Source organism: Balaenoptera borealis, assembly GCF_965194805.1.
Source record: "Balaenoptera borealis genome assembly, chromosome: 18".
In the NCBI taxonomy this organism is placed as follows: Eukaryota; Metazoa; Chordata; class Mammalia; order Artiodactyla; family Balaenopteridae; genus Balaenoptera; species Balaenoptera borealis.
This window is the reverse complement of record NC_138877.1, coordinates 66,748,490-66,772,607: the sequence shown is the minus strand read 5'-3', so window position 1 is coordinate 66,772,607 and position 24,118 is coordinate 66,748,490. Positions and strand designations below refer to the sequence as shown.

The 24,118-nt window shown below is 42.4% G+C and overlaps 1 protein-coding gene across 9 annotated transcripts in view; it reads right to left on the bottom strand.

Annotated features, from left to right (window-relative positions):
• The window catches only part of MBNL2 (muscleblind like splicing regulator 2), a 158,501-nt gene that overhangs the window by 109,151 nt on the left and 25,232 nt on the right, over window positions 1-24,118 (bottom strand). Inside the window, exon 2 of one of the 9 annotated variants that reach the window (XM_082366150.1) lies at window positions 15,285-15,391. The exons of 7 other annotated variants lie outside the window; for them this stretch is intronic. The gene's annotated coding sequence lies outside the window, so the exon portion shown is untranslated. Of the gene's footprint in view, window positions 1-293; window positions 316-15,284; window positions 15,392-24,118 lie in introns of those variants that run through there. One more of the 9 variants, XM_082366151.1, reaches the window with a different exon arrangement.

Below are 24,118 nucleotides of genomic sequence, written 5' to 3'. Positions count from 1 at the left end.
AAAGAGAGAAAAGAATGCGAAACTGCAACCGTACTGCAGAAATGATCTAGGCAGCAGTCCAAAAGTTAGGAATGACTCAGATGAGTGTGGCAGACACAATAATTAGGCATTCTGAAACAATTCAATCTAATGTGCCTAATCGCCAAAACAGTGTATTAGAACTGTGACTTCCAATTAATTTCACATTTAGGCCATTGATTTTATTGTTGGAAATGCTATAACCAATCATTTGAGATGTGACTCTCCTAAATAATAAGGATATTGTCATTCTGGATGAAGTGTGGGCTCCTTACCCTTTACATCCTTTCTAGTTTACAGAGATTTGAACTTAGAGAGGGAAAGGTAAGAAGCCTCCTGATATTTATTCTCAGATCTCTTACACTTTCTCTCCACCTTCAATACTTGCTTGACGTTAGTGTTCCCTTCTAGGCTGTAAGCACTCAGAGGGTAAGGGCAGTTTGTATATTCCATTTCTGTTTCCCTAGGGCCTTAGTTCATGGCTATTTGGTCCTCAAAAAATATTTCTCGACTGATTTAACTGATGACTGACTCACTGACTAAGTGACTAATGAATGCAAGTTCATTTTAGCTGAGTCCAGTTTAGATTTTAACAGAGTCACAATCTGAGAATGTTCTGTTCTGTGGAATGCTGGAGCTGAATCACATATCTAACACAACAAAAATATAACAAGTCAATTCAGATTTCTAAGATCAGCACAATTAGTTTCTTTTAATATCTCCAAGGATTATGAAATTATTAAAACATTAAAAACTTAACATTACTGACTCAAGCATGAATGAAGGACTAAATATCAGAAGTTTGTCATTTTTATATATTGGATATGCCACGGGCTACCTTAGATACTTGCTTAGCCTTGATGGCCTTCTAAAAAATTTATAACTAAAAACTTAATGGAGGCTGGAAGTAGGTTATTTAAAATCGTCATGTACCATAGAAGTTCAGAGAGCAATAATTCTTGAGCGATTCACAAGTGTTCCCTGAAAAAGTAAGTCTCACAATCAATTACGTTTAGTTAACTCCAGGCAAACCGAGCTGAACAGGCTTCCTTGCAATAGGGCTTTTTTCGGCCTTGAATGAATCTCTGATAGGGGAAGAGAAGCAGTGGCGTCTCTCAAGCTTATCTGATTGTGGATCATTTATTTAGCGGGACATCTCCCGGGACTAGTGGGAAATGCTTCTTCATCCCAATACTTCTCTTACTTGTTAGTAGAAGTGTTTGAATGAGTTATAATTGTATGTGCATTTAAGGAAATTGGCAACCTGGAAAGCTATGACACATTCCTAGCTTCCCATTGTGAAATATTTGAGGGGCCAGACAGGTTCCTGCTTGTCTTTTTGGCAGGACTGCATTCCCAGCAGCTAACATCAACTATCTTAACTTCAAGAGTTTAAGAAGATGACTTTAATAACCAAATTGACTCTGGGTCAGGTTTCACCGACCAGCCTGGACCTGCACCCTCATTACCTCAACCCTTACCTCTAAACCCCGTGAGAACAAAGCAAGGGAAGCAAGGGACAAGGAAACATTTCTGCTTGTGTGTTCAGTGGAGCTGAGGCGCCAATAATGTGGAGACAAAATGAGGGGCTGGACACACGTAGTTCATATTTGCCAAATATTTTGCAGCGTCCCTGAGTCCCAAGGACCTGGGTCCAGTGGGGTCACAGAACAACAAAGATGCAGGAGATGCTCTTCCTCAAAGCAGCACAGTCTTGGCCGATGCTTCACGTGTAGGAAAAGAAACAGGCAAACACATATTCATGCACAGATGGCAAATGAATAATTACTCAAGTCTTCCTAAAAACCACACAGGAACAATGCTCTTAACTCAATCCAGTGAATGGGGTACACTTTTGCTTATACTTTTAGATAAGAAGACATTTTTCTCCCCCTGGGAGAAACGGAGTGCCATTTCTACTACTATGAAAATCCAACCAGAATTTAGTTGGTCAGACTCTATCAAGATGAACTTGCTTTTGAAAACAGAGGAGCCAGGTTTCTGATGGCCAGAGTCCTGTGTAAGTCAGAGATGTTCCACAAGGCTCGTCAGGTTGCCCCTAAATATATCACTGTCCTAACCGTTCATGAATCCACTCTTTCTCCCAGCTTCTTCTCTGTTTCTATCCTAAAAGTTACCGAGCTACTGTTACAAAGATATCACCTCTCTTGGGCCATGACAACCTCCATCTTCTGGAGTGGGTACAGCAAGCAGCTGTGGGAATGAGGAAGTGAGAATAGATTTAATTTAGGTCAGGGGAGGCCACCGAAGGAGATGGGCAATGATGGGCAAGGATGAAGAAGACCAACCTTTAACATGGTTATCAAGGGACAAGACTAAATTAACTAACACACAGAGCAAATTACATATTGGGTCTACCAGACTGGAGGTTCCTGGGAGGCCCACTAGCCACACGTGGCTATTGAGCACTTGAAATATGGCTAGCGTCACTGAGGGACTAAATTTAAAATTTTTATTTACTCTTAATTAACGTAAATTTAACTTAAAAACTGATCCTCGGTTTACTTATCGGAAAACTTTTAAGTATGCTTGGACCAACTTGAGTATATGAATCTACTTTTCAGTTGTAAATTTTATGAAGTCTAAATTCAGATCAAGTATTTCTAATAAAAATCCAGCATCCTAATTGAGATGTGTTCTAAGTATAAAATACACACTGATTTCAAAGACTTAGTATGAAAAAAAACCCCATGAAAACACCTCATTAATATTGCTTCATATTTACCACATGGTGAATTGATAATATTTTTAACAAACTGGATTAAATATTATTATTAAAATTAAACTCACTTGCTTCTTTTTAGCTCCCCTCCAAAAAATTCAGAATTATATATGTAGCTTACATTATATTTCTGCTGATGGCGCTGTTGTAGGGGCTTCTGCATTTCTTCTATTAGCCACAGCACTTTCTGGAATGGTGGAAAGTACCCTGTCCTAAGAGCCAGGTTCCAGCCCTTGTTTTGCCAAGCCTCCTTCATATGACCTTAGTAAGTCAATTTCTCTGAGATCCAGTGTCTTCATCTGTAAAATGTTAATGATAGTTCCTACCTACTTTGCATGGTTACTGCCACGAAGGACTGATTACAGAAGAAACGTAAAAACACTCTGTGAACAGTCAAGAGCTGTCCCAAAGCAAGGTGATGAACGGATGAGCCTCTGTATAAATATTTATTGAATAAATCCACTTCCAGGCTTCCTCTCTGCAGTCGTTCCCTCTCAACGACTGGGGTCGTGCCTGGGGTAGCTCTGCTCCAGCCACGGATTCTGAGAGCAGGACGGTACCTTGCAGACCACAGAGCTGATCTGTGATCGCAAGGAGCGCCCCTCATTTCTCAGACCGTCTTATTCTGCAGCCGAAGGGAACCCACAGAGAAGTTTCCTCGAGTACACCTCCCACGGTGTCACTACAAAGGCCTGAGCCTGCTGTCTTCCTCCAACTGCCACCAACCCAGAAGTAGATGAAACACTTTTAGGGCCCGGCGGTCACCCTGGGTGTGATGCCGAGTCCCAGTACGCCGGTCGCAGTGACGGGGAGTCCATTTGGCTCGAGGCCTTGGCGGGAGCGCAGCTGCTGAGTAAGCTCGCAGCGTCCTGGGTGAGGGGGGAGCAGGGGGTGGCACTTTCTAGTTCACCTGTCCAGAGGGGTCCCTGTTAAAATGTGTCTGTGTGGAGAGGGCACGTCTTTCTAATTCTCAAAAAGCTGCCTCGGGTGTCAGTTTGGGACCCATTAGATGCCAGGCACCATTTACCTTTCCTGGAAAGTTTCTGCGCTGCTCTGGGAAGCAAGGTCTCCTGCTCCCATTATTTTCCAGTGTTTTCTGTTTAAGTTTCTCCCAGGGCTTTGCTTTTGCTTCTATTTGCTTCGCTCCTTTTCAGTTGTGCTTCAGCTTTATTTCCAGCTTCACAGTCAATCCCATCCCATTAGCTCCTTCCCAGGCAGAACCTGGGCAGAATTCTGAAGCACTTGCTCCCAGTTATTTCTCTGGCCTTTGTTGGTATTCCCTTCCCCTGTCCTCTCCAGGCATTCAGCCACCCCACGTTCTCTCCCCCTCCTGCCTTTCTAAGCCCCCTCACAGTGAGGGCATGATCTTGCCCTTGAGGCTCTGCTGAGTCACCAGGCTGGCAGCCCTCACCGGCCCTGCACCCTGCAGCGGGGCTCCGGCCTGACCTCCTTCATTCCCCTTTTTAAAATTAATTTTATTTATTTATTTTTTAAATTTTCTGGCCACACCACGCGGCATGTGGGATCCTACTTCCCCCGACCAGGGATCGAACCCGTGCCCCCTGCACTGGAAACGCAGAGTCTTAACCACTGGACCGCCAGGGAAGTCCCCTTCATTCCCCTTTTGATGGCCTCTCTGTAGTCCGTCTCTTAACACTGCCTGGTAATTATTTTTAAGTAGACATCATTATTCCTTAATTCATGAGAGCTGTGAATATTGATTTATCCAACTGTCTCCCCCCAGTATAAGCTCCTGTGTATCTAATAGACTGTTATTATTTTCCAATCCTCAGAATTAAGTTCAGTGCTTGGTATCTAGAATACGCTCAACGAATATTTGTCCAGTAAACTCCTGATCCTCCTACAAAGAGCATTTGCATTTTAATATGGACCAAAGTCTAACCTAAAGGAATAAGGCTCTGAATAGAGAGTTTCAGTATTATCCTGTAGGAAAATTCCAGCAAGTGCCACCGGCTTACCCTGTTGTTGCCAAGTAAGTTGGGGGTGAGGGTGAGGAGCTGCCCCAGAGATAAATTATTTGAGCTTCAAAACGCTGAATCTTTAGGCCAGAGGTTTTCAAAGTGTAGTGTACGTGGGCCAGCAGGCCCAGCAGCCCCCGGGAGCTTATTAAAAATGCAGGTTCTCAGGCCCCAGCCCAGAGGTCCTGGGTCCGAAGTCTTGGGGGTAGGGCCCAGCAATCTGTGTTTTGACAAGCCCTCCAGGGGTGACTCTGAAGCACTCTCCAGTTTGAGAAGCACTGCGGTAAGCATTTCTTGCCGCCCTCCTGCGTGCCAGACATCCTCTGGGTTGCTGAGGGAACCAGGATGTCTGCCCTGAGTCGATCACAGGGTCTTGGGTCACCGATTCCCACACAAACAGTTGCAGGAGGACTGGCTGAGGGTTTCTCTCAGTGGCTGTGTTTCCGATCAGTCAAAACAAAATAAAACTAGATGACACAGGAAACACCTGAGAGATTTGTCCCTGCTAAGACTTGATTCTATGAGAATCTGAAAAATAGATTGTCTCATAGCTTGCAGATTTTGTTCAGGATGAAGCAGGCCTTTGATGGGGCTAAATAGGGCTTTGTTTCTAGGGCCCTTGTCTGAGAGAGGACCGTCTTAGGGGGCTGGCGGTCCTTGGTGGCCAGCAGCTTGGTCTTCAGCCGCATGACGCCAGAACTCTCCACAGAGGGGCTGCTGTGTAAAGCCCCAGCGCCAGATATGACCAATATGGAGGTTCACTGCTGGACTCATCTTCAAAGGAAAGGCAAGATTGAAGTTCAAGGATAAGGAAAGGAGGTTCTGTAGTATTTCCTGAAATGCCAAAGGACTTGCTGTTCAACAGTACAAAATAATCCCAAGCTTCTTTTAGGGTCTTCACTTACGTGACACTTCATCTTTCAAAACATATTGAAAACTCTTCTAGGTGTTAGATTTTCAGAAAGCTGTGACTTTTGACTGCAGGGAAGAATTCGCTGTGCACGTTCGTTCCTTACAGTCACTCTGTGATGTCGCAGGGTGAGTTTGGAAAGCACGGTCCTTCACTCTACCACCCTGGCGACGCTGCCCCAGGCCACGCCCCTCAGACAAGCCCGGGCTGTGGACCCCAGGTGTCCTCGCCTTGCCAACGCTTTGTAGCCAGTTTGTACATTTCTGAAGGGAAACACATCAATCATGTCCAATCTTGAGACTGAGACTGATTAAAACGTTAAGACCGCCTTAAGGAAAATAGTTCTGCAGCACACAGCTCCTCCAGCCAACTCTTGGTCATCTAAGGTATTTTAGCTGTCTGCCAGACAAGGCCTCCTAGAGAGCTGATTAAAGGATCCTTGCAAAACAAACCGATTTCTGAGTCAGACAGTCAAGGACTCATTATCCATTAAGTAATTTATGGGATGCCTTTAATTTTATTTTGCATAAATCTAATTACATAAAGAAACTATGTCTCCTTGAGTTTCCTAACTTCTAATTTGGAGAATCTTGGATTTCCTATTTTTAATCCTTTATTTATTTATTTAATTTTGGTAATTCATTTTCATGAATTTTTCCCTTTTTACATATATATATATATTTTTAAACATCTTTATTGGAGTATAATTGCTTTACAATGGTAGGTTAGTTTCTGCTTTATAACAAAGTGAATCAGCTATACCTATACATATATCCTCATAGCTCCTCCCTCTTGCGTCTCCCTCCCACCTTCCCTATCCCACCCCTCTAGGTGGTCACAAAGCACCGAGCTGATCTCCCTGTGCTATGCGGCTGCTTCCCACTAGCTATCTATTTTACATTTGGTAGTGTATATATGTCCATGCCACGCTCTCACTTCGTCCCAGCTTACCCATGTAAATTGATACAGCCACTATGGAGAACAGTATGGAGGTTCCTTAAAAAACTCAAAATAGAACTACCATAGGACCCAGCAATCCCACTACTGGGCATATACCCTGAGAAAACCATAAGTCAAAAAGAGTCATGTACCACAGTGTTCATTGAAGCTCTATTTACAATAGCCAGGACATGGAAGCAACCTAAGTGTCCATCAACAGATGAATGGATAAAGAAGCCGTGGCACATATATACAATGGAATATTACTCAGCCATAGAAAGAAACGAAATTGAGTTATTTGTAGTGAGGTGGATGGACCTAGAGTCTGTCATACAGAGTGAAGTAAGTCAGAAAGAGAAAAACAAGTACTGTATTTTTTTTTTTTTTTTTTTTTTTGGCTGTGTTGGGTCTTCGTTTTTGTGCAAGGGCTTTCTCTAGTTGCGGCGAGCGGGGGCCACTCTTCATCGCGGTGCGCGGGCCTCTCACTGTCACGGCCTCTCTTGTTGCAGAGCACAGGCTCCAGATGCGCAGGCTCAGCAATTGTGGCTCACGGGCCTAGTTGCTCCGCGGCATGTGGGATCTTCCCAGACCAGGGCTCGAACCCGTGTCCCCTGCATTGGCAGGCAGATTCTCAACCACTGCGCCACCAGGGAAACCCAACAAGTACTGTATTTTTAATCTTTCAATTCTTAAAACACATTGTTGAAAAATGATCCTTCCTTCCTGTGAGTGGCTTGACGTGTCCAGCTCTATTTCTGGAGGTTAATTTAAAATATCTCTCCACATGCTCTCTCCCTTGGTCCTTGACTCCCCGTATCCTGCGTGTCAGATGCAAACGCCCGGGCTGGAGAGGGACCCAGAGCAGCACGGGGCTGGAGGCCTGGGCTAAAAGCCACTTGACCTCCAGGAGTGGGTGTAACCCTGCTCTGTAGTCACAGCCACGGAGAAGAGGGCCCCGACTGGGGACTTCCCATGGGAACCCCCGAGGACCAATTAAAAATACATAAATGAAAGCAGTCCCAACTGCCAAAGCAATACAGAACCTCACTGACTTTTCCAAGAAAAAGAGTGAAGGGAGCAGCAAAAGTGATTGTCCTTAAAAAGATTTTTCTTTCTAGACACCTTAAGATTTCTTTTTAAATTTATTGGAAATATAAATGAAATCGTGCTTTGAAACTTTGGCACGGGTTCGGGGTAAGAACAAAGTTTTCTACCCTGGATTCGTCAGTCATTCCTCTGCCCCGAATAGCTGTGAAATGTCACCTAAGCTCTCTGAGTCTCAGTTTCCTTGTTTGGAATCATGGAGATGATTGAAAATACCTAAACCATAAATGGATGTATTGCAACCAAAATATAATTAGTAGTATATTATAAGGACTCTCTATTTGGTGTCTAACCCTTATCAGCGTTAGATAAGGCATCAACTTTCCTTAAATTTGTGTTCATGTACACACACACACACATATACACATGTACACACACAGGTGGAAATGACTCCTACTCACTAAGAGTTATACATTTCTGTAAAGCAAATGCAGTGTAACTTAAAGAAAGTAGAAAGTCTCTTTCTTTGATGGTGGTACAAAGTATGAAGTCCTTCAGAGAATGTTAGACAAACCTTTGATAGATGCTCTTCAAAAACTAATTCCAAACACTCATTCATTCTAAGCAGGGAAAGAACCACGGCTACCAACCATGTCTTCATTTCACATGCTACTTGTTCTTTTGAACATACTTTCGAATACATTTCTATAGAGGAAATTAAACACCAGAGCACCCAAGTCACACAGTAAGTCAGATAAGCCAATGTTTCATAATAACAGAAATAAAAGGAGAAATTCCCCCACTAAAAATTTTCCTCTTGGACCTTGTCTCTTAAAGTACAAGTGAAAAATTCATAAAATCCAGAAATCATTTTAATGCACGAAAATTCCCAGCCCATTTTCATTGTAGTTTCCAGGAACTGGCAGAAAAAGAAATCCCTTCTTCAATTAGAAGAGGAGAGATTTCTAAACATACTCCTGAAACTACAGCCAGATATAATATATTCAACACATATTTGTATTCAAATTATGTTTTTTCACTGCGCCTGTGTTTTCTATCTAAACATTTATCATTCAGTTAGGAGCTGCTCTTATTAGAATAAAAGCAATTGTATTAGATACCATTTAAGACTGACAGCACTTACCGGTTTCCTGGATGTCCAGGACCCGGTGGCTGCAGTGAGAACAATTATCGAGCTGCAGGCTGCAACCTAGGCCTGAATGCCAGAGAATTCTTCCTCAGAACTTCCATTTCCTTCCCAGCCACAGCTGCTGGTAGCCAGGACCGCTTTTCAGCTGACCTCTTCCCTTTTCTCTCTCTCTCTCTATATCACCAACCAAATGCCTAGTTCATCTGCCTGTACACGTACAAAGACCAATGCCCCCTTCTTTGACAAAGTTTTTGTAACATAACTTTTATTACCACCAGATGAAAATCGTAAATAATCTAGCCAACATGTACACATTGAAGAAAACTCAATATATTGTCTTAACTGAAATATAACTAAGATATCAAAGGAAGTCGTTATTTATAAAACAAATAATGTGTGTTTTAAAATGTCCATGCTTAGGCACAAATATGTTAGAAGACAGAATGAAGTGGTCGGATGTTCACACCTTATTTTGTGTGACAGGCACAATGCAGACTGACATGGGTGAGACAGGTGACGTGGCTTTTCAAGATGCCAATCAATTCCTGTTAAAGTTCCTAACAAGTTAAAGAACAATCTTGACTCAATTTACACAGTTGTTGTTGTATTCTTGAAAAATTCAGTTATATTGACTGTCCAAAAAAAAAAAAAAAAACACTCCATGCAAATACATGAAACAGTTAAGATCTTGACCCAGATCACCCAGAACAGGATTTTTATCCATGTGAATGTCCAGCAGGACACTCAGAACTCATGAGATACAGACTAGTTCTTTACTCCCAGGGAGTCATATTCATTGCAAGATGTCAAAATCCTTTACTTCAGCCCATTACATTCCAGAGATGTTGCCTGATCATTAGGACAAGGGGGGGAAAATGCTCCTTTAAATTTCCAAAGTTCTCTATAGGGAGTGGTGTTGTCCCCATTGAGGATAGTGCTGTAGGGTCTTAGGCTGAGTTAGTCTGAGTAAGTAGGCTCAGTTATAAAATATCAGGATCTTTACTCTGGTAGATATTGGGGAGCACTTGAGCTCTAGACAAGACCCCAACTGGAGGATCACTTAGGATGCACTAGAATTAGAAGAGCTTGCAGGTGGTGAAACTGGTTGGCGATTCCAGCAATGGTCCAGGAGCAAAGGAGTAATCCAGGCCCAAAGTTATACTGCAGGGGTGGGAAGGAAAAGGAGGAGGGTGATTTCAGATCATGGCTGGGGTAAAATCATCAGAAAAAGATAAACTGGGGGGATTGGGAGTGAGGAGTGCAGGAAAGAGATTTGTCAAAGAGGACCTCAAAATGTGGGTCCTGTGTGGGCAGAAGAACACTGATGCTTTGCCCAGGAGAAAGGATGTTGGGGAGTGGAGGCAAATTGGAAACAGGACATAGAGGTCGTGGTCATGGATACATAGTTGGAATTAATGTTCATAGAAATGATAGCTAAAACCACAGAATGGCTGAAATGGGAGAGAGAGAAAAAAGAGAGAGAGAGAAACACATAGCAATATTTACATCTGTGTGTATATCTAGGAGAGAAGAAAAGAAAGAGTTGGACAGGGTCATGGACACTTTGTTCAGTTATTTAGAGGTGACAGAAAGAAGAGGAGCAGGTGACACCACAGGAAAAGAATAATGAGAGACAAAAGAGCCTCTGAATAGCGCTGCATCCAGGGTGCTGGGAGAGAGATTCAGAGTTTCAAGGAGGACCGAGCAGCCAAAAATGTTCAGTGCCACAAGATCAAGGGCATGTGGACAACTGGTGGTGGCTAGACGCCATAACAAGGAGGTCACTGCTGACTTTCCAGGTGGCAGTTTCTGTGGCACTTGCACAGGGGGAGGAGGGAGCTCCCTCGAGTATCTGGGGTCGCAAGGGCACCATGGAGCAGCCAGGAGAGTTTTGAAGCCCCTGTGCTCTGCAGGCAGATGGCCCCTGATCACCTGTGCGCTCCTGGGGAAGTGACCTTTGTGAACCCGAGGTTTGCGCACAGAACTGTAAGAGACCCAGGAGAGTGGCGAGAACCTGCTTCTCCATCACTCTCCCTCCTTTCCTTTCTCTTCGGAGTGGAAGGAGAGAAACACAACAGGAACGTGGGAAAGTGCCAGGATGGGGGTGTGGGCCAGAGGAGGCACCAAAGGTAGGGGAGGGACGAGGGCATTAGCTCCAGGGGAGGCTCTGAGACCCGGGCCGACAGAAGGAGGGGAGCGAGGGCGACAGCCCGGTTTCCCGTTGGAGGGCAGGCAGGAAGAATGGGGCAGCTCTTGTGGCCCCTACGTCTCAGCCGGGGAGGAGACGCTCTACCTGGTGAGACAGGCTGAGGCGGGACCTGGGACGCTCCCCACGGGAAGGGAGAGAAAGCCGAGGAGTGTCAAGCGGCCCGGGAGGCTCCACCTCAGTGGGACAGCGTGAACCTCTTCTGAAATGAATGATTTCTCCATCTATCCTTGGCAACCTGAGAGCAGGGGCAGAGAAAGGATGCTACCGAATTCAAAGGTTCAGGCCTCGGAGGTGGGACAATTTAAAGCAGCACAAAGGGTGGAATTCTAACAAGAGGACATGCAGAGGTGGCTGAAGCCGAGGAGGTGGGTGAAAGGGCCGTACTTCTCTCCTTGCGGAAATTGTATCTGTTATCCTGTGACTGTGTCTGAGCGCATCATGAAGTATCTGGGGGTGTGTGTGTGTGTGTGCGCGTGCGCGCGCACGCGGGCGTGAGTGATGTCAGACGTGCGCATGGCTGGAATCCCCAACCAAGAGGTTCTGGATCAGTCGTGGGCTCAGCACATAATAATCACATGTGATCTGCGAGTGAGTGAAGAGCCAGTGGCTTCCCTTGGGTGCGAGTAAATAGCTGCAGGAGGTGCCATAGGAAGTGCACACGTATCAAGAAGAAAGAGGCAGGTGTTGGAAGACGCCGGTGGGCAGAGGCAGCTGATAGCTTCCCTGGTTGACAGCACTAACCTGGGGGTGAACAGCGAGATAAGACCCAGGGACTGACTTAAAACAAATATTTATGGAGAAGCATTTGAGATAATGGTTTTCAGGTGAAAGGTAATAACGATGAGAGCATTCAAAGACTTTATGCCTCGTGGCCAGTGTTACTTGGAGGAGGAGGAGGAGGCTGGCATATCTGTGGATGGTGAATGGTGGTGGTGAGGAAAGGGCTAGAACACAGGCAGTTTGGCTGCAAAATCTACCAGGCCTCTGCTTCACCATTCTCTCCTCCAGTTGAGAGCTTTAAGCCCACTGGATAGTGATGACGCCCAAATGTGTATCCCTTCTCTCTCTCTCCCCTCCTCCTTCCCTCCCTCCCTCCCTCCCTCTCTCTGATAGCCCACCTCCCATCCATTAGGAAGTTCCACTGGCCCTATCTTTCTAACAGATCCAGAACCCAGGCCCTTCTCTCCACCTCCCCTGCGGGTACCTTCAACTACACCATTATCTCTCCTGTAAGTTAATGCAGTAACCTCCTAACCCTTGCCTCCTGCAGGCCCATCTCATATTATTCTGACAAATCCCTTGCAGACGTAATCAGATCACATCACTTCTCTGCTCAGACGCCTCCAGTGGCTCCCCACCTCCTGCGTGTGAAAGCCAAGAGCCTTGCGATAGCCCGTACTGACCTCCCGGATCTGCCCACACCTTTGCTGACCTCCTCTCCCCTTGTCCACTCCCCCTCAGCCACCCTTGCCTTTGGCTGGGCTTTGAGCGGCCAAACATGGGCCTGCCTGGGGCTTTGACCTGCTCTTCCCCTGCTGAGAATGTGCCTCTCCCAGATGTTCAGATATTAGCCTGGGGTAGGCCATTCCTGATGTGATATTGTTTCGGTCCTACCTCCTCACTCCAGCTCACCCTGCTTTACTTCCCTCCGAAGTCCTGATCATTATTTTACACTCACATATTTACCTACTTATCTGTTCATGTTCTCCCCCAACCACAGTGTGATGTCCGTGAGGGCAGGGTCTGTCTGTATCCCTGACATCTAGTCCAACACCAAAACTTTAGGACATGGTAAGCACACAATAAATAGTTGCTGAATGAGTGAGTGGCTGAATGCACAAATAAGTGAAAGAATGTACTACACAGCTCATAGTTTGTACTGCCTTTATGGTTTGCTTTGTTCCATCTTCATGATGTGATTTGTAATATTCCTCAACCATTGTTCTTGCGGTTAGCTCTCTGGGACTCCGATTTCTTAGCTTTAAAGATGGAGAGGGTGCAACAATTTCTAAGGCCAATTCTGTCCTTCAAGTTCTGTGATTGTGCAGTGATTGGCAAGGCTGGTTTAAGGAGAAGTGTATTTTTAGGAACTCTTCTGGAAATCTTATCAGCTCGGCTGGGTTTGGCCTAGATTTGTTAGCCGGCTGTTCGAGCCGGGGGATCTAACAGGAACATCAGTGCGGGGGTTTGGGGGGAGCCTTTGGGGAGCTCGTTGTGTTCCTGCTCCAGAGTTCAGATCCAAGGGGGCGTCCAGGCGGGGTGGAGAGGTGGCGGGCTCTGTACTCAGCACCTGGCAAGGAGCAGCTGTTGAATACTTCAGCCCCAGGCTGCAAAAAGGACACAGATCTAGGTCTTGGGGCCCCAGAGGTTTAATTGTTCTTCTTTACATTTTCTCTTCTGAGAAAAGAACAGCACACAGAACGCTACTGTGCACCAAGAGCTCAGCCACCCCCCAGCCCTGCTTCACGGTGTGGCGGTGGGAGCTGCTCTGCTCTCAGACCTCCAGGAGGCTCTCGAATTTTCTGAATGGAAGCAATACTGGCTCCTGAAGGCTGTCAGCCAAAACAGGTTGCTAAAAGTGGACGTGAATTTGTTTCTTGATAAGACTGGGCTCCAAGAGGCCCTGCCCGAGCCGTGCTATTCTCCAGCAAGTTAAGGCACAATTTGTGAGCCACACGGACCCTCAACACAGGGTACCCTGGGGGGTTAACGTATCTCTGAAGGCAAACCAGAGAGAGTGGCTTTTCCTCCGCCCTGGTCCCCTGAGCCAACGGCCATTGCTAGGTCCCATTCTTCTCAAGATTTGTGAGCTGGTGTTGAATACATCGCAGAGAGGTTCTGCTGGGAAGAACCTTCCAGCTTTCCATTTTCTTTTCACATCCAACCCCACCCCACTAACTATGGGGAACACAATCATTCTGTCACAGAACCAGATATGGGGTATGTGGATTGGATGCTCCCAGGGTTCAGATGACCCCAGAAGGATGCAGAGTGCTACTTGTTTGTTTGAACACTGTGGGAAAGATACCAGCAGGGTCAGGCATGCAGGTGATGGTATTTCATTAATATTTAACCAAATAAAAATTTCCCGACAGAGCACCATTTGACTTCAGCAGAAAAACAGAGCCCAGGACTTCAGGATCAGGGAGAGGTCAATCTATTAAAAGAGGATTTTAGTTTTGTTGTCATTTCACTGACCCTAGAAGTTAAAAAAAAAAAAAATCAACTTCCTGCCACACTTTTAAAAATCGCCATTGACAAGGCACGACTCAAGTCGCAAGTACAAAGCAGGCTACAAAGATGGTGTGTCAACAGTTCCTCTTATCTTTCAGGAGATGGAGCTAGAATCGAGATCAACAACAAATATTTACTGCACTTAAACCAGGAGCTCTGAGTAATAAAGAAGGACAAACCTGGCAACCAAAGGGATATTCTGTAAAAATGTACGGCACTCTGACACGGGGCGTTATCAGGTCCCGTGATTCCTAATTGCTGGAGGCAGGTAGCACCCGCTCACGATTTGTTAAATCAAGCTCGCCCTCCCGTTCCTTCCTTCTTTTGTTGCCTCTCCGCCCAGACAGGGCGCTCCTCCGAGGCTAATCACCACTCTGGCTCTGCTTCCCCGCTGTTGCCAGTTGTCATTATTTCTAAGCGACGTCACCCTGTGCTGTGTCACCATGGCAACAGCGGGCCACCACTTTGAGGCGTGCAACGGGGAAATGAGAAAAGGAAAAATAGTCACGGGCTGAACCGCTCCTGGTCACGAGCAACTTCTGAGGTGGCAAACGTGTTTCTTCCCATTTTATGGAAGGGGAGACTGAGGAAGGGCTCAGGCTCTCCCGCATTCCTGTGCATGGAGGAGCAAAATGTAAAACCTGATGACCACACCCATGGAGGTCACTCAGCCATTTCAACAAACAAACGAAAAACAACAGAGAGTGTGGGTGCTTTGGTATTTTGTAGATGAACCAAAAGATCCATAGACGTCTATTTTAATGTACAAAACACTGCTCTCTTAACTACATATTTTGCACATTTTTTTCAGACACACAATTCTTATTTAAATGTAAGTAGTGTTGCTTTCCCGGGTCTACCGACCTGTGGACTCACTCAGCTCCTTAGTTCTCCTCTGCCAACTGCATTTCTTTCAAAAACATCCATTTTCCTTTAAGAGTTTTTTGAGAGGCATACTGCTGAGTCAGAAAACTAATAACCTGGTATAACCTGTCATACCACCCTCACGACAAGCTCTCAAGTTACCTGTTCATTATTTTTCAAAATGATTTTATCACCTGCGTTCCCATGTGCATACTTCAATTGCTCTTCTAATGCTGCTTATTCCTGAAACTGGTCTGTCCTCCTTCTCTAAGAGAACCAACAGCTTTGAATCAAACCAAATCTGACAAGATAAAATGAGAGAGAGGAAAAAAGGTAGAGTCTGAAAAACACCTTCTCTGGTATGCAGATCATCCCATGGTTACCCACACATGCTCTTCGCCTATTCCAGTACCTGAAATCTTTTTTTTTTTTTTTTTGGTCATTAACACTATGTATGAAAAAGCAACTTGTCCATGAAGTAATGCTTTTACATTTAAGTATGATTTTCCTAATGCAGTCTCTTTTTAACAGGGATGAACTTGGAAATAATTTTTATGATGCCAATAAAACTTTATGTGTAGATGTAAATGATGTTTTGCTTATTGGAATGGGTCTTCTTGGCAGCAATCAGAATGACTTTCTTAGAATTTAACAGAAGTGTGCATCTAAATGAGACATGGATGGTTGACTTAAATCCAGGCTTCTTTTTTTTTTTTATGATTTTGCACATCCAGGCTTCTGAGAGTCAAGAGATGCAGCTTACAAAACCATGTGCCCTTGAGCCAGCCTTTAAACTTGAGAGTTCCTTTGCCCCATCAATAGCAGGTTGTTTCTAAGACTCTACTGATCAACTGTCTATGAAAGCATTGGAAGACTTAACACAGAACACTAGTGTGAAGATTTCATCCCTGGGGTCCTTCCGGAGCCATGGCAGGAAGATGGCAACTGACGGTGGAAACCTTGGTGAAGGCCAGTGATAACCCTGCAGCCCTTGGCAGAGATGAATCTTGTTTGCATCGCTTTTCCCAGGAAGAATGACTCAGCAGCCAACATTTATTAGGCCTGGCTCCACGCGCTTCACCGGGCCCGACACTATAACCAACTCCCCGTCACCTCTGCTAACAGGTATTCCCAGGTCTCATCTAGCTTCACAAGTGATAGTTCTGATATGTTCAAAGAAAACTGATAATAAAGATCCCTGTCCCCGGGGGCTTCCCTGGTGGCGCAGTGGTTGAGAATCTGCCTGCCAATGCAGGGGACACGGGTTCGAGCCCTGGTCTGGGAGGATCCCACATGCCGCGGAGCAACTGGGCCCGTGAGCCACAACTACTGAGCCTGCACTCTAGAGCCCGCGTGCCACAACTACTGAGCCTGCGCGTCTGGAGCCTGTGCCCCGCAACAAGAGAGGCCGCGATAGTGAGAGGCCCGCGCACCGCGATGAAGAGTGACCACCCCCCCCCGCTCGCCGCAACTAGAGAAAGCCCGCGTGCAAAAACGAAGACCCAACACAGCCAAAAATAAATAAATAAATAAATAAATAAATTTATTTAAAAAAAAAAAAAAAAAGATCCCTGTCCCCAAGGCAGCAGTTTTAAGGGTTCACTCATATCTGTCTTAAGTTGACGCTTTAGGCTGCTCAAGGTTGTGGCCTTCAGAAACAGCAGCGCTCTGGTCGCCAAGAGCAGAAAGAAGATGGAGTGTTTGAATGCACAAGGCCGTGGGTAGATTATGGATGGACACGTTGTGGGTAACTGGCTCAGCTCTCCTCATTCCCCACCAAAAGCACAGTTAACTCAGCAGGTTCCAGGCAGTTTCCAGAAGGAAAGGGCAACCAGTATTTCTTTTTCCAAAGTGGAAAAGTATAAAAGGTAAAGACCCTCTGAAATGTACTTGACTGCCCTTGGGGGCAGCCTAATTGCCTGATTGTCAGAAAATGCGGAGGGCTGGGAGTCAGAAGAGCTGTTAGTTTTTGCACAGTGACACGCTTGCCAGGAGATTTGGGGTGAGTCACAATCCCTCTGCAGGCCTGAGTTTATTCAGTCATTAAAAAAAAAGGACCAAGCAGTGGTTTTCCAACTCGGGTGTGAGCAGCTACAGGGCCAAAGGTAAACATATAGCGTAGTTTATGGAAGCATCAGTTTTACTTACAAAGTTTTAGGGTAAAAGGGGTATGTAATTTTAAATTTTTTATACTAGAGCAGACATCTATAGCAGATAGAAGGCAAGATTTAGAAGACTTCAGATAAGTTAAGGGGACCTGGTCCGTCAGTCCTTCTAAGCTTCAGGAGACCAACTCCTCTCTCCTCTGCTATCAGGATGCCTCAGTGGGAAAACTTGAGAAATACTGAACGACAGGGTCTCCAGGGCCACTTCTACCTTTTACATCTAGGGATTGTGTTTCTCACCTAGTAGTGAGAGGGATCTTTAGGGAGATACCTGTGATCTAGTGGGGTTTGGTTTGTTACCTGCAGCAGAAACACAAAGTTCATTATAGCTAAAGATTTCATCTGAATCACTAACCCTCCTCAAAGAAAATAATGCTTCTTCCGGCCATTCGCTTGCCTAAAATGAGCATGGGGGTGTACTCTGGACTTAGTGCTACCTTTGGGGCTGGGAAATCTAATATACCAATTAATTTACTACAGCCTCAGGGTCAGCCAAAAGCACCTGGGCTGTTCATGTCGCTGAAAAGTGGTGTCCATTGCATTTCAGTTGTATTTGCTCACATTGCACAAGAGTCAATCTTGTTTTAAGAAGTCCGTCCAATTAATTATTTTCTTAATGATTTGCACTATGACCAAGGATGATATGGTAATTAAAAAGCAGATCTGGAATTGCAGATCATTTTATATGCCTACATGTATAAGAATCAAATATTAGAGGAAGGAAGACTAGGTTTAAAGTCAAAAGAAGTCAGGGCTTCCCTGGTGGCGCAGTGGTTGAGAATCTGCCTGCCAATGCAGGGGACACGGGTTCGAGCCCTGGTCTGGGGAGATCCCACATGCCGTGGAGCAACTGGGCCCATGAGCCACAACTACTGAGCCTGCGCGTCTGGAGCCTGTGCCCCGCAACGGGAGAGGCCGCGACAGTGAGAGGCCCGCGCACTGCAATGAAGAGTGGCCCCCGCTTGCCGCAACTAGAGAAAGCCCTCGCACAGAAATAAAGACCCAACACAGCCAAAAATAAATAAATAAATAAATAAATTTTTTTAAAAAGAAAGGGAAAAGGAAAACAATTTCCTCCTTGGGGAAAAAAAAAAGTCAAAAGAAGTCAAAAGGCAAGTTCAAATCAAGTGTTTAGACTGAAAAAAATATTTTCAAAATAGAGGCCAATGTTTTTCAGAGGCTATGGTGGAAATAAGTTAGAGTAGGAGTGTTAGTTGTTAATAATATTAGTTTTTCTTTTCATTTAAACTTTTACAACCAAAATTTTCACGAGCTACTTACTCCTTGGTAATTGCTAAGTGTCTTCCTTCTCAATCATAATGTAGCAAACTCCCCCATCATGCTTCACAAATGGAATTAATTTCTTGTAGATTTCTAAGTGTGAATTGTGGTTTGTTTTTCAAAGGGAAATCATAAATATTAACAAATTTGGAAATGATTCCGTGTGCTAATATTTTAATCTAAATATCTAAATGCTTCTTACTCAGCAACATTTATCAGCCAAAATTCTATACGCTTGAAAACACTGTATTGGAAAACTCCTAAGAAACTAGGTAGCACATTTTCTAGAATGTAAACTTCCAAAGAACACTATATGATAATGTCTGTAATAAGTATAATAAGTATGATGTTACTATAAAAAGAAAATTTTTGTGTATCATTATTTCTTAAAGGGAGGATTAGCTAAAGGATTTTTTTTTTTTAATGAGTGTGAAAATCAGTAGACTTGGAACACATTTAATTTCCTTGCATTTACTCATATAGCGCCAGTCTTTTCCCGACTGACAGACCTTGATGAGGATACAAGAAAATGGAGAGGGGGAAAGAGGCCTCTGGTAACGAATGAACAAGATCCACAAGTGATGTTTGCTTTTACTCACGTGTCACAGGTGTTTCTATCTCAAAGGAGGAAGTTTTAACTCATAAGCATATCATTAGAATGTAATAAGAACTTAATAACTATATACATTTCCACTTGACATCATTTAATCAAGTCATGTACTTTTGGGGGTACACTTACATGAACAGAACTATACATTCCTAATAATTCTAGGCTGAGACTCTCTAGGGTTGGGATGAGACTTTCATGTCTTTGCTTCAAGCACAGGGTTCAATGAACATTTGTTGAGTAGATAAATGGATGGATGGGTGGAGGGATGAATGAATGGGACAAAACAAAACAAAAATTTTTGGTTCTCCTTATTTTAAATGTATATATCAGTTATATTTTCTATAAAGCAGGAAACTTTTGTGCAGTCAGTCTAAATGTAGTAGCCTGAATTTTTTTTTTAATATCATAAAACTAATATTTATGAGATGCGTAAGGGTCTTGGATTTCAGTCAGCGAGATGCCATTTCTACTGCTGGTTGTATTATCAGTTGAAAATTCTCTCGGGAAGCTTGCATTCATAGCAGGATATAAAATAAAGAGAAACCTCTGTCACGAACTATTTGTTTTTGAGAATTTTCAGAAGATGAGCTATCCATAATTTTCAGAAAGTCAAGAAACGGTGCAGCCGATACATTAATATGTAACAGGAATACATGGCATAACTATTGGAAAAGAGGAGAAAATGTTATCATCTTCAGATGATATGACTACGTACCCAGAAAATTCAAGAGAATTAAATTTACTTCTCACAAGGAAAAAGTGAGTTCTGTTAAACTGCCAGAAATGAGACAACTAAATAGAGTTAAATGGAACCAATAGTTTTCTTGTTCTCTAGCATAGCAATAATCAGGTAGAATATATAATAGAAAAATATATCATTTATAATAGCTACATAAAACATAAAACACCTGGAAATAATGCTAACTGAAAATGTTTTAGACAGACATAAAAATTAACAAACTTTACCTGGAGATGTAAAGTAATATTTGAATAAAATTGAGAGATATTTCTAGATTAGTATTCTTATCATTTAAAAATATTAGTTCTTACAAAATTACAGATTCAACACAATTTTAATAAAATATTAAAAGGATTTTTTGTTGCTGGAAGAGGTCGTTATGAGTATGAGAAAGAACTTGAAAATGATTTTGAAATTTGAAGAAGAAATAGATGAGGGCAGAACAGAAAGTTCTGAATAAGAATCATAATATATAGAATTGGCCTTAGTAGATGGATACATACACTATTAATCTAAAACAATCAAAAGAGTTTGTTACTGATGAAGAAATAGATAGATAAATCAATGAAATTGACTATAGGTATCTTGAAAGAGATCCCAGTATACCTAAGAACTTAGGATCCAAGATAATAAGTATACACATGGGAAAAGATGCCTTATTCATATTGAATAAGACTCGTTTAGAAAAATTGAAAAAACAAGAAGAAAACTAATTTGTAAACTCAACTTGTACTGTCCATCAAAATAAATTCCATGTTGATTTGATTAAAAAAGATAAAAGACAAAAAGGCAAAAGAAAATATAGCTGAATCTTTAATCAAGGACAGGCATGCATGTCTTTCTAAGAATAAAAAAAAAACACAACATTGTATACAAAGAAAACAAAGAAGAACAACAAAAAGGTCGATCTTTTACGGCTTTAATAGGCCATCACTCGAAGCTTGTGACTTCTTAGTTCAGTGTCAGCTTGAGCGCAAGTAGCTATCTAACTTCCCCCGCAAAATCCCCAGTGAAATGACTAAAGTTTGATTTAAAAAATATGGAAGCAGAGTTAGAAATAAGGAAAGTGTATCAGCCACATGTTTTGAAGCCTGTGCTGCTACTAGTTATACTGAAAAACCCCAAATTATGCCCAGGAGCTATATTAAACCAAAAAACAACAGTTCACTGATTTGTCTCCTTTGTGCAGTAGAAATAGCAACAGCAGTGGGGCTTGGCTGAGTTGGATACTTGTCATACAGGCTGAGCAACGGAAAAGTTGGGTAGAGAGAAGTAACCCCTATGACAAGAAACTGAGCAGAGGTGGCATATCCCTGGCGGGCACCCCCTGGCCACAACTCTCTCTACCCTATACTGAAGCTGTGCCACCACTGAACTCTACCAAATTGACATCAAGGAATTTTCTACTTAATATTTGACGAGAGAGTCTATCTACAGTCAGGTGGCAAGCAAGGAACTATACAAAGACTCCTCTGCCCTGTTTGAATAAAAAGAACCAAGCCTGGACAGACTTCTTTTCATTCAAGATGAATAAATGAATTTAAAAAAAGCAAAAATCTAGATATGCAACACAGATCCAATATGAGACCAAAGGAAAGATTCTGCAAACTAAAAAGAGGATCAAGATGGAGCACTCGAGATTTACCATAAAAAAGTGGGGAATATTAAAACAGCATCTTGCTTTGTGTTTTCAGTAAAGTTCAGTAAAGCTCATCCTCTCTTCATGGACTTACGAAATAGGAAAGGAAAGATGAGAAGAAAAGACAACAGACTGAATTGGAAAGGGACTGAGAGATATCCAGAAATAAAAATGGTAGTTGGTTGACGTAAGAAAGGAATCTGAGTAAACCAACATTTCAATAGCAGAGTACAAATCTTAATTTTATGCAGTACAGAGCACTGTCGGTGTACAAAATGTAATCAACGAGGTGGAGAATACACAAGACACATTTACACAACGTAGAGAAACAGGAAAAAGATTAAAATGATCAGAGAGCTAGTGACGGATATGGAGGTCAGAAAACAAAAGATCCAGCTTAAGAATTATTAATGCCCCTGGTTGGGGCGGGGTGGGGGGTGGGAGAGAGAGAGGGAGGGAGGGAAACAAAATAGAAGCAATAATTAAAAGATATAGGTAAGAAAGTCTTGAGAGGTTCAAAAAGGAACTGAGAAAGAAGATCCAAAGAGAATTCAGTGTCCTAGGCAAAGCAGTGAAAAGTCTGTGAACATCCTGGCAATTGTGAAGATAAAGGAAGATTTCTAAAATTATTACCCTTTCTGCTCAGAAAAGAGTTACCTACAAATGAACTGATTGGCTTCTGACTTCTCCTTTGCAGTACAAAACAGTAAAAGTCAGTAGAAACATCTCTGTTGAATTTTGAGGGAGAAATTTATTATTCCAAATAATATACTCAATCATATTATATTTCCTGCATGAAAGTGAAAAATATTCTCAAATATGCAAGGGATCAAAAACTACAGCAGTTCCCAGGAATACCACTTTAAGGGATATATCCTAAAGGAACAAAATCAGGCACTGGGATTAAATATTTATGTATCAGGATGTTAATCACAGCATGATTTATGAAAACAAACAATTAGAACCAATGTAAATGTTAAGTGACGGGAAATGCTAAATAAATTATGGTACCTTCATATTATTGGACATTAAGCAGCTCTTAAAAAAAAACATGTTTTCTAACAATGTAGAATGTTAGGTCCAAACACTTAATCGTGTGATATAAATATTTTATGTTTTCTTCTTTAGGAAGCAAATATTTTATTATCAGAAAACAAAACAAAAAACATTCTGAGACAAAAATTCTAAAAATGCCCCCTGGGCTTTTATGCTTGCAAACATGTCACTTCCTCATTTAAAACTGAACAATAGGTCAAATGTTACCAAGATCTAGGGACAATCATTTAGAAAGTGTGGATACACTTTCCAGCCTGAATAGCCTCAAATGCAAGATAGTAGCAAGATAGGGAAATCGCATTATTTTGCTAAGTCTAGACATATTTTCATGATTGTGAACTTTACCCAGTTAGATGAGATAATAAGCATATCATATGTCATAGCCTGTCGTCCAAGTTGCTCAGCAGAAATTATAGTAAGTGTTACTGAAAAATAAGTCACAAAGTAAAATACGGTTTAATATTTAAACAACTTGAGGTTAATTTGAATAATTCAAACTCACAGTGAGTGGGTCATGGTGGAGGAGGCTGGCCAACTTTTAAGAAAAGAGATTAAATGAAAGAATGAACAGAGTGACAATGGCTTGCAAATTGTAGCTTTCTAATAATAGTAAAATTTGCATAACACTTTTCACAGAACTTGGAATAAAAATGTTAAATTATAACTGCTTGTTATTACTTCTAATAATAAGACATAACTAATGCAAAATTAACCATTAAGGCACCAAATGAGACAGTTTTAACATTACATTTAGGCTATGGCTCCACCTTCTCATCACCTCCTTTTATTTTATAAGATTTTAGAAAAAAAGAGAGGGGATTCTAAGAAAAAAAGAAAGGTAGCTGAATTTGATTATTCTTAACGGCAATAATGAATATAGGGTTTCCTTTTGTGTTTTAAATGGTTAAAGATATTAGGCTATGGTTTGGTCTCTTTGGGAACTCATAGCACATATTTTTAGAAGGGTTGGCTAAGGTTTGCAATGAAGTATGAGTCTGTGTTACGGGGGACCCATAATCACTGTCTCATGCTTTAATCAACTAAGCTATTCAACCATGTACAAGAGCCTCAAACATGACTATGAAATATTATGAAGAGTAAATTGTTCTGCAAAGAATAAATAATTACAAGTTAAATCCAGCAGTAATAAATATGGGAAGGAATATTTGCCGAGAAACATCGTTTCTAGTGCCACATAAAAACATTAAACTAGAATGAGACTGTCTGATGATAAAATATTTTAAGTTGAGAAAGTGTGATGCAGGATTTGCTATATATGCTTTGATTCAAACTAAATGTGTTCTAGATATGGGTACACCTAGATTTTAGGGTAAAAGTTACAAGTAGAGCAATTGGTCAGCAGATCCAAATATTAACTGCTTATAAACTATTTAAAATAAAAATAATGCAACTGAATCAAAATGTGATTAAAATATAGGGTAAGTGACATTGGCTTTTTTAAAAGCTATCTGACTAATGAATGAACTAAAGAAATCATCTAGAGTTCTAAACAGTTTTCATATAAGCAACACCACTGC